The following is a 15,877-nucleotide window of genomic DNA, read 5'->3' as shown; positions in this document are numbered from 1 at the left end:
GCTAACACTCACTAGCCCCAAGTCTTGCTGTCAAAGGTGGAACATCTGCATCCCACTGAATGACATTACCCCCAATTTGGACCTTGCTTGCTGGCAGGTGGTGAGCCAGTTGCCACCAAGTATGCTGTGAAAGTCAGGACCAAGTGTGCTGAGATAAATACAAGCTCTTTGACTTTGGGGGTGTGGAAATGAATGGTCTGGACTCTAAGAAATGCCTCAGTGGAACAGCTGCTGGGCCCTGTGAGGCAGGGCAGGCATCTCAGGAGATTGTTTCCGATGCACACAGAGCTATACATAGTTGGATCTTTGCATCTGCAGAACAGTAGAAATCCCAGCCCCAATGACAGCACTGTTCACAAAGAGGAGGTGCTGCACCCACATCTGTGCATGCATAAAGCTTTCCTCCAAGGAAACAGCCAAAAAACCCCTCCCCTTCACTAAGCCTTGAGTCATTCTGTGCTGCCAGCCACCATTTGGCTGTGGACAGAGGAGAACAAACCTCATGAGGAGAGAAACAACAGAGGAGAAACTGCAGAGGGTGCCGTGTCTTAGACCTAATGAACACGGCACCTTCTTCCATGCACCAGGCTATGTGGATGCTTTCATCCCTCACTGGAAGAAACTGTAAAAATAGGGTTAAAGGCGCTAAGAAGACTCATGCAGAATTATCCCTTGGGAGGGACAATGTGCAGCAATGTCAGGGCCTTAGCCATAACGGTAGGGCTGATGGCAGGCATCAGGGCTTGGAAATCCCTTGGATCTTAGCAGGAGGCGCCTGGACTAGTTGCTGTGTAACCCACTAATTACACAGCGAGCAGTACTGCTGGCCGGCCCCATCATTTATAGGCTCCCAAAATAGACCAGAGCTGGCTGAAGGTCAGCCAAAGTTGTTTACAGCTGTCTACCAAACACAGCCCTGGGTGATGATGTGTCGGTAACAAAGACAGGCTGAGGCTATGGGGTGGGGAGCAAGGTAATGCCAAGCATTCAAAATGGCGGTGGTGCACATCGCACGTGTGTTCAACTCCTTGTCCGTCCCCCGTGCCAAAGAACCTCAGCTCTGTGGGTGGAAGGGGTCAGTAGCCAAGGACCGGTGGGTGTGAAGCTGGCAGCTGGAGCTTTACCCCTATACCAGTGCTAGAGCTCTTGTTCTGGGGAGGCCCAGACTTAGCACCAGAATCCAGAGAAGATTCAAGCTTCATCTTCCAACTGGGCCCATTTGCTGCAGTACTGGGAGGGCTAAACAATGCTCATGCTATACATGTTATAGCCTATGACTCTGTGGCAGGGAATCTAGCACAGACCTTCCCCTTCATGACCCCCTCCAGCCTGCACAGACACACACATCTCCCTTCCTTGGCCAACACAGACTCCCCTTTCCCCGACTCTCTCCCTTGGAGTTTCACAGACCACAAGAGTCTTTGTCCTGGGTGCTGATGCTACATGCACTATTTTCATTGCCCCCCACCATCCCAGAATGCAAAACAGAGGAGGAGACCAGATCTCCCCACCTTCCTGGTGCCATCTTCCTGGGTTCTCTTTTATTGTAGCCTGCAGCATGCTACATAACAGGCCAGTTTGCCACAGTTAGCCAGCAGTCCTATTTTTAATCTCTGCTCGGCTTTTCATTTTTAAAACCACCCACGGGAAACATTTCCATTTTACCCTGAAAACGACTTTGCTGTGAAAATAAATGATGAGTCCGTCATGGTGCTAAAATAAAAGCCTCCCCAGAGAAGAAAGCCACATGGAGCCAAGGGGGCAGTTCTGCTTTGTTCCAACGGGTTAGACACAAAGCAGCCTCTTGAAGCTCTTTCGTAAGAGAAAACAATTCAGTAAATGACACAAGCAAACCGAAGAGAGGGGTTGCAGCAACAAGCTAATGGCATCAGGGGAGTGATTCAGTCCAGCTATTGCAGTAAAATAAGCCTGGCAGAATCCACTGGGATGGGCTGAGAGAAAATGCGAGCCCAAACTCCCTTCCACATGGGGCCAATGCCGCAGCCTCCCAGAGCTGAGAGTAAGAGTATTTTAGAATGAGCAGCTGCTGGTGGCTGCACAGTTGCAATGCTTTCCCAACATGGAGGGAAGTGCCCAGGGGACTGCAAGGTAGAGCGTGGGATCAGAGTGGGTAGGGAGCTGGTAAATTATTCTGTGGTAGCTGGAAGAAAGCCACAAGGTACAGCAGAAAACTGTGGTGTGTGATGTCAGAACTGCACCCACTCCCTTTTCATTGGAAGAAGAAGAAGTAGGATGCCAGGATAGACTGTACTGTGATGCATCTAACACAGGCTCCAACAGTGACCAGTCCCAGAGGGTTTAGGGGAAGGTGCATGAAATCCCACGACAGGCATGTATGTAACAATCCCCGCACAGCAGACTGTTCCCCACCTTGCCCTCCATAGTCAGGCTTGAGAACACTTCTTCCAGTTAGAGAGCAAGGGGGTTGCCTGTCGGCCAGTGGACGAAGGATTGAACAAACCATCCCCTCCAACCCATGCACTTCAGGCCAGATGAGGCAGCAGGGGACATGGCGTGCATGACACCAATCCTACTACTAGAGCTGCAAAGGGCATCAGCTTGCACATATCAAGTCTGGCAAACTAAAAAATGGTCAGGACACAAACAAAGAGGACAGTTCAGGGCCCGTGGTCTTTTGGCTTATTAGCCTCTCTGTTGAGACAGTCAACAAGATGGCCTTCTGTGGTACAGAGACCACCGGGAAGAACCAAACCAAGATTCATCAACTGATTATATACAGAAAACTAAACTGTGTTCAGCCTGCAATAACTCTGGGGCTTCTCTACCAAGTTCAAATTCAGAGCAACCTGTTCTTTTAGAGAACGGAGGGGGCTTGGAGGAGAGCGAGCAGTGATGATCACTCACTGGGGAACATTCTGTTCAGGCAGCGGAGGGAAAGGAGCCCAAGCTCAACAAGAGCTGTCACATTCCAGGATGTGAAGGGAACAAAAATCTCCTTGCTGCTCAGATGTGTTCGTTTCAGTTGCTTCCTCAGCTGGAGGCAAATAGAAATTGGGCCCAGTTCCTGCATAGAGCTCCCTGTGGGAAACTTGGGTCACATTCCAGGTCACATTCAGGCTGCCTTTGTTAGGCATTTCACAGCTACTCCGTTGTACTCCCCCGGGCAGGGCCAGCTCTGAGCTATGACAACTGCTTCCTTCTCCCAGAGCCTTGGAGGTCTCTTGATAGGAACTAGATCAGGGGTCAGCAAACCCCAGCACACCACCGCCAGCCCAGGCTCTAAGCAGCTGCTGCCAGCCGTGGAGCCCAGGCTGCTCCCAGCAGGCAGCTTGGAGGCTGCAGCCAGGAGGCTGCAAACAGCTGCTCCAGGCTCCGGCATGTTGGCACTCTGGCACCGTCCAAGATTGACGTAGTTTTTTCGGCACTCTGGCCAAAAAACGTTGCCTACCCCTGATCTAGATAATAAACAGAGAGGGTGACTGCAGGTACCACAAAGTCCCCTTCTCAGTGTCTGCCATTCTGGGGACATCTCTCACAGGGTTGGAGTTTAAAGACCATGCTCCCCTACTAAAAGGCCAGTCAGTACTGCTGAGATTTCACACCAGCTTTATTCCACAGCCATCTTCAGGCTTTATCCCACACACCCACCTATGCATGAAATACCCTCCCCCAAACCATCCCCAAGGCCGGCACTCTCATCTAAGGCCTTTCACAATAAGCAAGATGCCAGGAAAGAAAATGTTGCTGGTTATATTCCAGTGGAGGAGCCTCTTGCGACTGTGTGTTATCCCTCTCCCACGGATGATGACTGTTGCCTCTTCTTAGATTTTGAGCCTTTGGGCCAGGAGTTGTCTGTGTATGTGAACGGTGCATGCACCACAGAATAATTGTTATGACAATTGACTGATCGGGTATTGACAATTCCAATTGACAATTTTACCACGTGCAAGACGATGAGGTCTTGCAAAAAGCCTTGACAAGGTAGTGCCTTGCTCTAAGATGCACCCAGGTGAGCTTAACTTGTTCAAGACAGAGGAACCATTTTGAGGAGAGATACTATGCTGAAGATAAGAATGCCAGGGAGCACAAAAAGACTGGAACAACAAATGATACAACTGCAACCCTGGTCAGGGTTCCTCAGAAGCAAGGAACTGGTTACAAGGAGGTACCAAAAGCTGGAGTAACCTTACAGGGACTGTTACAATTCATCTGGAATGTATACATCCGTCTGGAGTGCCTTCAGAAGGGATGGCATTAGGAACTTTTGTAGTGAGGGATCGTGATGTAAATGCAATATTTATATCAATGGGGAGGTATTGGTAGCAGAAGTTAAATGGGAGCCAACATGCCTATCAAATGCTGGACACTGGCCATTGCTGTTCAAGCCTTTCTGCTTCCCTCTCAGGGGCAAGGGACCATATTAAGGAATGAACATGCAGAGAACATGTGGAAGAAAAGTCATATTCTGAACGGGGAGCAGCATGCATTAGTGGGTAGGAACCTAAGAAGAGAACACTGGATCTGTGAGCCTGGAGTTCTACATTCATAAGGATTTGGAGCAAACGTGCCTGACCTTGTCTTGCCTGAAGGGTGCCCTTGGCACCTGAACCTGGCTGAAGTGGGTTTATGATCCAGAATGGATAAGTCTGATAGCTGGCATACAAATGGCTTCCCAGGAAAACAAGCACTGGGTATACTTTTCTCTCCAGCCACCCTGACACCTCCAGGAGTTTCTTTGTAGCTAGAGATAGGAAGATCCATCTACCTAAGGTATGAAGCCTTTGCAGATCATTCCATACATCCAGTATTTTAACTACATAACCCACTTCCAAAGGCACTGGGTACTTTTCATAGACATTAAGGCTGGAAGGGACTTTGGAAGATCATCGAGTCCATCCCCCTGCCCAAGGGGCAGGAAGTCAGCAGAGATCATAGGATCCCAGCAAGATAAACATCCAAATTTCTCTTGAAGGCGTTCAAAGTAGGTGCTTGAACCACCTCCGATGGCAGGCTATTCCAGACCTTGGGGGCTCGGATAGTAAAGAAGTTCTTCCTTATGTCCAGCCTGAAACGGTCTTGCAGGAGTTTATAACCATTTGACCTTGTCATCCCTTGGGGCGCTCTGGTGAACAATCGTTCCCCCAGATCCTGGTGAACACCCCTTATAAACTTATAGGTGGCCATCAGATCACCCCTGAGCCTGCGCTTTTCCAGGCTGAAGAGTCCCACAGCTCTCAGCCTGTCATCGTAGGGTCTGCTTCCCTGACCTCTGATCATGCACGTGGCTCTTCTCTGGACTCTCTCAAGCTTCTCCACATCCTTTTTGAATTGTGGAGCCCAAAACTGGACGCAGTACTCCAGCCGCGGCCTCACCAAGCCCGAGTACAAGGAGAGAATGACGTCTTGGGATTTGCTTGAGAAGCATCTATGGATGCAAGCCAGCGTTTTGCTTGCTTTACTAGCCGCAGCATCACATTGAAGGCTCATGGTCATCTTGTGGTCAGTCATGACCCCCAAGTCCCTTTCATCCATAGTGCTAGCCAGAGTAGCACTGCCAAGCCTATAAGCATGCTGCAGGTTTTTCCTCCCAAGGTGGAGAACCTTGCATTTTTCAGTGTTAAATACCATCAGGTTCTCGTCCACCCATCTCCTGAGCCTGTCAAGGTCAGCCTGGATCGCCCTCCTGTCCTCAGGTGTGGACGCTTTACCCCAAAGTTTGGTATCATCAGCGAACTTCTGCCTTAGACCTCCACATACCTGGGTATATTGCTATTTACGAAGCAGTACATCCAGAGACAATCCCAAATAAAGCTCATTCAGAAAAGTCAACAACTCCCCAGGCAATAGTAAGGTGAGCCTGTGCTCTCTGTCCCATATCCCACCAGTTCAGAAGCCTGGGATAGTCAGTGCCTGATAGTATAGTCCACTATTTTCTCTTCTACATATCTCAGGCTGGCACTAACCAGAACATCACTAGGAAATGGGGAAGCACAAGAATAACCAAACTGTCCTTGGAATTAAGAGCAAGAAACAGAACTAGCCAGGGAGAAGACTGTAGAGGAAAGTGTCTGCAAGGAACAGGAGAAAAGGGGTGCACTCCTCTTGGGAAGGGATGGAAATTTATCACAGGCTCATGGCAGAATGCCCCAATCACCAGGAGCAAAACTAAATGGGGCTACGAGACACTTTTTGCTATGGAAGAAGTATCAGCTATTAAGAAATGAGAGTGTTCTAATTAGAGCAATTAGGAGGCTGCCTAAACCACTGTTTTGGCTTTGGTCTGACATTCAGACAGGTGAAACCCAACCACCCACAGTATCTCACATTAACTAACAGGTTATAACATGTCTGATGAAACTAACTCTCTGGTGTCCAGCAACAAGGAGCATTCTTGCAGAGCTTGAAAATGACCTCAGGAGAGTAGCAATGCCCTTGCTTCTGAGGTTGCAAGGGGACCCCTGGCTCAAATAACCTAGCAGTTTGCCTGGATGCATACGCACCCACAGAGCCCTCAGTTAAGGAGTCTTGGAGGAGACAGTTTGTTCCAGGCTCTGGATAACAAAGAGCAGTGACAGTTCCGGTATGTGGGAAAAGAGTCTTGAGGAAACATTGCCTTTGGCTCCCCAATCGCCAGCTGATAGGAGAATTGGTTGATGCTTTGATGCTAAATTCTCAGAGGAGAGCAAAGGATATAGCAGAGGTCAAAAGGAAAAGTTTGCTGTGGGGGACAGGGGCAGCTCAGCCCAAAAGAGCTGGGGGAGGAGCCATTTTTTTCACTCCCACTCCTCAGCGTGGCACTGTCTACCTCTGTTCCCAGTAGCAATGGAAGGGGACTGACATTCATCCCTTCTCTACCTCCTCCAGGTGGGAGACAGATGTCGTCCTTTATGGATGGATAGATACAGCATGTCATTCTAGAACAGCCACTCTGGACAATCAAGGGTTTGCATCCAGAAGCCACTAATCTCAGCAGTCCTCAAAGGGATGGACAAGCTGCTCATTGAAGTACGAGGGGAGCAGGGGGTGGAGGTGGCAGGGAGATCCTACCTAAGGAAAATAAAACAACCAGCTCAGCTGTGGGAGAAGCCAGCAGGAGATGAAGGCTGGCTGGCACAGAATGGTGCATCTTCCACCAGACACCCTGGTGCCTGGTGGGAAGTGAATCATAAGCATCAGAGCCAAATAGCACAGGTGATCCAATCTGCCAGCCTCTAGCCACCCAGGCAGCATCCCAGTGGCACTTGAGTTCATGACTGATTCTCTCTTTTGGCAGTAAACTGACGGTGTCTTTTCTCTCTTGTGGGATGCCACATTTCAGCGTGTTGTCTGACTTCCCTGTATGTCTTGTTACAGTTAGTGGAAACCCAGGGCATCCAGCATCAGTAAAGCATCACCTCAGGTTACCGGCATGAAAGTGCCTGGGCAGGCCCTTCAAGGCCTCAAGCCAAACCCATTGGTACTATGATCATTAGCAAACCCTCAATGGGTGTGTACCAGATAATTAAGAACAGGTGGAGGCAGGTAAACACAAGTGCTTCTGCTGCTAAAACTCACATGCACAGGTGGTGTGTCCAGGCTGAGGCAATTTCTACATTAGACTGAGCCTTGCTCAACAATTAAAATTCTTTGTGGATGCTGGTAGCCTGAAGAAAAAGCATAGAAATAAATTTGAGAGGCATAAAAATGCATCCTCTTTGCCACCTGGCATCTGGTCTGGCATCATGTCTGCACAGTGCTACCAACCCCTACTCCCTGCCCCAGCAGCACCGGCACAAAAACAAGTAGAAATCAAGCATGTTTACTGCTATGTAGTCCAAATCACAGCAAGAGAAGGACAACAGATCCTGGTTGCTCAGCTGCTAGTGCTGGGCAATGTGACAAGAAAACCAAAGCCTGATATTCACTTTTGGGCATTGTGTGACCTGGATCTCCTGGGGTTAGTTGGCAAAATAAATAGGTTTGACTGGAGAGTGAAAAGGCCATGCTGGTGATGTGACTGGACCTGCTGCTGATAGACAGGCAGTCCCATTACTACAGGGGTGATGGACACCACTACCAACCTGGTCAGCTGCCTGAAGTTAGTGGCAGGACATCCCACATCTCACTGCTTCTGCAGGACCCTGAACAGTCTTCCCTCTTCTGCTTTCTTCCTAAGTGGATGCTGTCATCTTTTCTCATTCCTCACCACTCTCCTACCCTCGAGTCTATCTCTAGCTTGTCCCTGCTTGCATGCTGCAATCAAAAAAAAGGTGTGATTGTGAGTTGTGTAGACATACCCCAGTGAGGTTTAGACCAGCTAAGCTCAGGTAGTGATAACAGTGTAGCTACAGCAGGATGGATCTCAGCTCAGGCTCGCTGCCCAAGTACTTACTAGGCGGGTTTTGCAACCTGTGCTTAACCCCATACTGCTGTGGGCTATGCTGTTATTAGTGCCTAAACTGGCTAGTCTAATCCTCACCTAGGTATGTCTGCATAAATTGCCATCACACCTTTGGATTACAGGGTAGGCAGACTAAGAACTTGGCTATTTTACCAGCCACATGCATCTTGGCTCCTTCATCTTACTTGCATACAGTAAGGCTAGGAACAGACATTGCATTTGTCCTAGGACAAGTCATGCCTGTCTTTATCCTGAAACAGAAATATCTCAAGATTGGCACGTGCACATATTGCCTTTCTAATCAGAGTTTAGCAAGCAGCTAAATGCATTGCTACTTTTCTGCCATTGATTCAACCACATACTCCTGGGATAACCATTCAGATGCACTGTGTGGTGGTCTGAGACAAACTGTTAGTATTTCTTGTCCTGTGAACCTTTTTAGGATTTAAACCTGGACAATGGACATGGATTTCTGAATGATTGCACTTTGTCCCAGGATAACATGATTTATCCCAGTGTGACATCTGTTTGGAGTCTCACTGTCACAGCCATTCAGTGACAACTACCATGATGTTAGCAAGAGGTTCCCTTCTGACTGGTTGAACTGGGACACATTGGTGGGGCAAGGTACTGGGGTGGAAGGCATGGACATGTGGCCTTCACATAGCGCAAGCTCTGGAGACAAACAGAGGATTCCACTCCCTGCTGCTGCTGACGCACTTTTCACCAGCATGAAACAGAGAATAAAGCCAATATCTTTGTATAGAGACACCCTCCAGGAAGGGCCTGGAGAATTATTATGCACACACAAAGCAACAAACAATGTTCAGTGCCAGCATAAGAGTTTCTACGAGCTGAGACACCAAGCACTGAGGTACAAAGTGATGGGGTAGGGGGTTGCATGTGTGCGTGGGGAAAATCTCTCCAGAAGCCACTCCCACGATGACATTTGTTCTGAACCTGCTCTTTGTGCTACACAGCAGGGAAACACGTTGGTTCACTTATTCCCCAGGGACCAAATGGTTATGTAGCATCTAATGATACTCCAGAAAAATTGCACTCAAGAGTCCCTCATTAGTAATGAAATAAGAATCATGAAACACTAAACACCCAACCTCTCCCTACCACAATAGCCAGCCTGGGGCTCTCATCAGTGGCTGGTTTGCCCTGAAGCTGCAAAGCAGTTTGCAGCACGCATCAGAATCATGCAGCTTCATGGAGTGGGTTTGAGAGGGGGAAGCTTGGCCTTATTCACAACCATCCAGTAACATCCCACTGGAAGAACAGTAAAACCTAGTAATAATACTCTGCACTTCTCCACCACTTGTCCACCAAAGGGCTCAAGGTACTGTGCAGAAGTGACAGCATCCCTGTCTCCATTTTACAGATAGGGAAACTGAGGCACGGAGCACTGATGCGACTTGCCCAAGGTCACAAAGAGAATCCATGGCAAAAGCAGGACTTGAACCAAGGCACCTGGCATTGCAGTTCCCTGTTGGTTGTAATCATTAGACAACACTGGTTCGCAGCACAAAGACAGCCTATGGCCATGGAAGGGTTCCTCCTCCTCTGGACACTTCTCTCATCAACCTTCACTGAGTTGTGTACACCTGGATGTGCTGTATGGTATCCTGCAAAGGTTAATGGGAGCTGACAGAATCACAGGGCCCTGCAAAGCCCTAACTCTAATCCTGACCTAACACTGCAGTCCAGCCCTAGTTCTCCCCTGGGACTGCAATCTGGTCCCATGTTCAACCTGGGCCACAATCCGGTCCCAGTCCCAGCTCAGGCTGCCGTTGACTGCCAACTCTTCCCAATGCATGTAACCCAGAACTGAGCGCAGATAAATTAAACGTATGCTGTCGCAGTTCCAGCCATAAACTTCACAACAGCTGCAGCTCACTGGAGATGCAGCCACTCACAGGTGTCACTGTCACACTTCCTTTGGTTCTGCCACACGACTCCAACATGGACACGAATAGATCTCCTCTCATTCACACTAAACCCTTGGCATGCATTTTCTACAGAGAAAGGAGCTTCTTCTTAGGCTAAATGCAAATGCTAAAACACAGCGCCTACCTTTTTACTGACAGGACTTTAAAAACAAATGCAGAAAGGGGAAGGGAGGGAGATTCCAACCTGTCATTCACACCCCAGGTCAGGGCATCTGCTGTCATTCACTCCCTGACAATGCACAGCAGTCTCTGTGCTGGGTCTCAGTGCCTGTGTGCTTCATGACTGGCTGGACACTGAGCGGCTGATCAATGGTTGAGTGCCCCAAGGTGAATTCTGTCACCCTCCAGTGCTGAGGAAATTAACAGTACTAAACTTTTTTCTATCTCCCTTTTCTGAATAGCACCAGGAAGTTGCAATCAGCTCTGGAGACGGCTGCAGCAGCCATTCGAGTGCAGCACTGCAGATTACAGCGCATCTCGTGAGGATGGTGCTGTAGCAGGTACAGGAAGCATTCTGGCCAAGGACACCAGAGGGAAAGCCCAGATCTTTCCGAAAGTGCCCTGGAATCTTATTATCCAGGCACACTAGGCAGGAGCTTGGCTTCCCTCTAATCTCCTGCATATCCCCTCAAGAAGGAATGCCATCTGGTGCGGTGTCCAACAGGCCTTCATCCCAGCCCAGCGCTGCAGCAGCATTGGCAGTCTGAAACCATGCACCAGATCTCACGCTGCTGTTTAGGAGTATGTAGAAGCCCATCAAAAAGCCCTTTTGCGGGTGTATTCAGGGCCTTTGCATTGCGTTGCAGGTGCAGCTACTCCACACTCACAGAAGTAGGCCACAAGAGGAGTAAACCCACTCCTCCCATGTTCTCTGGCTCCCCAGAGGCTAAATGAAGCAGCTTCAGTTTTTATGCCCCTGCCACTGAAGCAGTGAAACAGCATGTTGTGAACATATGGCCAGGGGAACAGAGTGGCCCCCGACATGGTGAGTTATTGCTCTGTCTGCTCTAGAGGACAGAAATGTCATGTGCCTGCACCTCACATGCTCTCTGCAACACAGATGACTTTGCCGGCCCCTACCCCATGCTGGAACTGCTCTGATGACCCCTGCTGCTAGGCTTCACCTCAGTGGACAGGGAGGAGCTGGAACACCATGATAATGGGCATGTAACGAGCACCTAAAGATGAAACACAGAGGGGTGAGTGCTGTGCTCACTCTCCAGACTAGGGGCATTTCAAGGAGTTGGGCATCTCTCCCAGGCATCTCTCAAGGGCTCTAGGAGAAAAATGCTCCCTCATGGTCAGAGGTGTCATGCTGATAGATGCCTGGCCAAGCTTTTTCTAGGTCTCCTACGAACTGCATCACCGAGTGCTCTTGGGCATTATCATTCAGTTGCTTCAGGATGTTCTGATCCTCCTCTGCCTGCCTGGATGTGATTATCAGCCAGGAACACCTGGTCCCTGGTAGCAGCTGGCAAAGTCCTAGGACAAGGGACCTGAGTCATCCATTACCTGCAATAAAGACAATAGATCAGAAGAAGAGCATTGTTGGGGCGATCCCACAATCCTCTGCTGCACTGATTACGTAGATAGCCCTTGTTAATAGGACCGTGCTAGCAACAGCGCATTTATGATAGCAACCATGGGGCACTGAGGTGACCACTGCCCTGACATATAAATATCCCTGCTGTTTCTGATGGAGAAGCCACCAACCACACACAGAACAGGACCAAGGGACATACATCTCTCTGATGTCAAGCTGCCTAGGCTGCCAGTGCAAAGGGCTTCATGGGTGGGCACATGACTGCAGGTCTGGAAATGTAAATGCAGTCAATCCATGCAGTGGAGAAGACCATCTCTGGAGAGATCCATGGAGCCAGGGACCGGGTGGTTTGGGCTGAAAATTAGTCAATCCACTAGCTCTTAAAGATTCAAAATGTTGGGCTAAGAGACAGCACTGGCCACGATGGTGCCAGCTTCTCCAGCCCCCCTGACCTTGCTCAGGCCCAGGCTGCCCTCCCATGCCCTTGCTCTGCAGAGACCTCACAGTCCCAGCTCATAGCACCCACAGTTCTTCCGCTTCCTGCCCTATCATGCACATGTTCCCACCCAGGCTGGGGAGCTGTACGGCCTGATGAAGAGGATGTTATTTTCCCCCTGTGATAGCTGGCTGGCTTTGAAATATTGAAGAATCCCCAGCCCTGAACAGACATTTGTGTGCCTCTGTGCCTGGTTTGAACAGATGCCCAAGAATCTCATGTTGGGTTTTGTCTTGCCACCCATCACCACAATACCTGAGCACCTGTCCTGTGAAAATAAAAGCAGCAGCAAATCCCTAGTTGGATGTCAAAGAATTTCTGGCAGTTTGAGGGGGGACACACAGGTAAAAGCTCTGCATAGGGTAGGGGTTTGTATTTTGTGTTTGAAAATGACTTTTCTAGATTGTTTTTCAAGGTTAGGTTGTTAGGTGTGTTCCTTTTGGGTAGATGGAGTTGAAAAGGGTGGTAGCATTGGGGTGTTATCAGGTTAGGTTAAATGGAAACAAGGCAAGAGTGCAGGTACATGGAGTATTTTGGGTGAGCTGCTCTGGAATAGCAGTGTGTGTAAAGTAGGTTACACATTTTTACGGTCCATTTATTTGCCCATCCATGCATATACACCCCTCCTCCCAATTGTAAGGTTTCCTGTCCATACCTTGCTCCTCTCCTGACCTGTTTCCTCACTAAACTCTTGTCCAGAGAAAGAAATACTATGGCCAGGGGAAATGGTACAGAGCCCAAAGGACAACTTCTAGGCCGGACTGCAGTCCCCAGGCTTGAACATGCTCCCCTGTGTATAGGTCCCTCAGCTCAGGTGATCTTTACTGGGTTACACCAAATGCTCTTCCCCTACCTGGGGTAGATTTGCCCCAAGCCTGAGGGAGTAGAACAGGCAGGGGCTTGCAAGCAGGACTGAGCATTATCTCCTTGAGCTCTGGGGTAGAGCACAATACCACTGCAGCTTCATGTGCTCCCATCTCAGGCACACCACCACCCTCTTCTTTCATCCCTTCTCTAAATCACACTAGAAAAGGACAATTTGTCACATCAAAACAAGGTCAGCCTTAAAAACCCTAGTGAACCCTGCTCCCCCCCTTACCCCCACTCCCTGGACCTTCCTTAGAGCTGTGAAGTACTCTGTCCTTCTGTCTGGGACACCCACACTGATGACTACACAGGCCTTATATTATTTTTGGGAATGGGGGATGGAGAAGAAACTCATTCTTGTGACCATGCTCAAAAATAAACCCAGCAATGTTTCAGGGCAGATGTGTCCCCAGAGCACCCACAGGACAGACAGCAGTGAGTACCACTGCTGTCCATTTGTGTCCACCCCTATCAGCCAGAGGCAGAGGAGATGCTCTTTTACAGACAGGATCAAAACAATGCTAGTAGGAAACATGTTTTCCACGTGGCTCGGAGATCAGACCCTGTTCCACCAGATCAACATAATGCCAAAGGTGCTCTCAGGAATCAGCATCTCATCATACTAGCATTATCACTCAGGAGAGGAGGTGACACAGAGGGAGTATGCTAGAAAAGTCATCCTCCCTCATGGGAGCTGGGTATAGCTGAGTAGGGAGACCATGCCAGAGTGGTGATCCACCACCGAACTCATTCCTTTGGGGCATATGGCTGCTTTTGATTTCTTTAGCTTTTTTGCAGGAGCATGACTGCATCCCCTTATCTATCTGAAATGCTTTAAAGAGCAGGGACTCACAGCTGAGACAGCTAGAGCTGCCTTCTGCGATATATGCCCCCCCTCCCCCCCGCATGCATTCCTCTTTCCTATGATTTAAGCTACATTCAACCGCAGCCTGACTACAAAATACTGCCAAGTAACTAATAAGCTTTGGTAAGATTGGATTTTCCCCTCACAGTAGAGAACAGGAACAGGAGCAAATCCAAATGATTTATCCTTGCATTTCAAAGGGCTTTGACCTAGAAAAATGCAAAAGGAATCCCACAAGTGGCTGGAAAAAGCGTATTCCCATTTTATAAAAAAAATGTGCATTATCCCCCCTCATCTTAGCTGTGCTGATGCCATTCACAAAAGCTGGAGTGGATGGTCTCCCTTTCACTGGCTAAAGATCAGCTCAGGGAGCTACCTACAGAACAGAATTCAGGGCTTCACATCTAGGGCTAAGGCCTTAGAGCAACTGCCAGAGAAAAATCTACAATGCAGGCGTTTTGCACATGCTGCCTTATATAACAGTACCGCTCCCCTCATCATCAGGTATTAGTGCCCTTACACCCTTTCATTATTTGCCTTCCTTTGAGGTAGGATGGTGCTATTATTTCTACTTTATAGATTGGGAACTGAGGCCCAGAGAAGCTACAGGGCAGGTGCTTAGAGTATCACCCCTAACTCCAGGGGGCCTTTTATAAGTCTGGTCCTAAATGATTTGCCAGTGGTCAGACAGGACGTCTCTGGCAGAATCTGAATATTCCAAGTCCTAGAATAGTGCTCTAACAACTGCTGCGCGTCCTCTCTCCAGCACAACACTGCCCCAACTCTGGCGTGTATGAACAAATGGAACCAGCTGCAATGCTCAGCTAGCAGAAGTGGGCGAAATTAGACCTCTGTTGTCGATGGAGCCATATTAGTCAGCAGGATGGCCTCGAGCACCATGACACGCGCAAGAACTGGAACAGGCGCATCAGTCTGCTGTGTGAAAAACAAGCACCCTTCCTTTTCCAGTCAATGAAGGGGCAGAGTTTTTCTGCACCACTGACAGGAGCCGTCAAGTAGATCAGAGGACCTGGTCTGGAAGTTGGCAGGCTATCATATACATGTACATGTACATGAAAAGAAACTGCTGCCACTAACTGATTCCCCCAAAATATGCACTAATGTACACGTTTGTCTCTACCCCTCTGACCTGGACAAACGAAAGCATTTGTCTCGTGCTCCTAAGCAGAGAGGCCGTAATGCTCTAGAGCTGTGCAATTGGACTTCCAAGGTTTCGAAGTGTCTGAAATGTAAGAGCCTCGCACACCGATAAAGTGTGTTAGCAGCATCAATTGATACTGAATGTTAGCAAGAAAAAGACCCAGCTTTGCAATCCTAACCCTGTCAGAACCGCTAAAGAAATCAGCAAGCTCTTTGAGCAGCTCTCCCGCCTGCCTGCCTTGTTTACATGCAAGTATGTCCAGGCATTCAGGGTACAGCCCAATCTTATCCCTGTGGATTCCTGCATTTCCAAAAATGTTCCAGCTATTCTCTACTTAATGCTATTTGTGTGTCTCAATTTAGCATTGATACTGACACTCCAGCAAGGACCAGGCATTGACCTTATGTGGGCAAGACTGCAACAGAGACGGAGAGATGGTGACAGAGTTGCATATCACTAACAAAACAAAGCCTTGGGCGCTGGGCTGCATCTGCTCAGTACCTGGGTTCACATGCCATGGCAGCAAGACAACCAGGCTTGAAGCAGCCACATTACCCTGACCCAGAAGTGCTGGTACCACTTTTCCTTGAACAGTAGTACTTACAGCTACAGATTGAATCTGTGTGT

General features: G+C 48.9%; 1 long non-coding RNA gene across 1 annotated transcript in view; it reads left to right on the top strand.

Moving 5' to 3' along the window:
- LOC112551906 overlaps positions 1-14,463 on the top strand; it is a 38,773-nt gene extending 24,310 nt beyond the window's left edge. The window contains exon 3 of the long non-coding RNA XR_003096245.1: positions 10,719-14,463. This is a non-coding gene — a long non-coding RNA (uncharacterized LOC112551906). The remainder of the gene's footprint in view (positions 1-10,718) is intronic.
- The last annotated feature ends 1,414 nt before the right edge of the window (positions 14,464-15,877 follow it).

This window comes from Alligator sinensis, unplaced genomic scaffold (assembly GCF_000455745.1).
Source record: "Alligator sinensis unplaced genomic scaffold, ASM45574v1 scaffold1273_1, whole genome shotgun sequence".
Classification (NCBI taxonomy): domain Eukaryota; kingdom Metazoa; phylum Chordata; order Crocodylia; family Alligatoridae; genus Alligator; species Alligator sinensis.
This window is presented reverse-complemented; position numbering and strand designations above follow the sequence as displayed.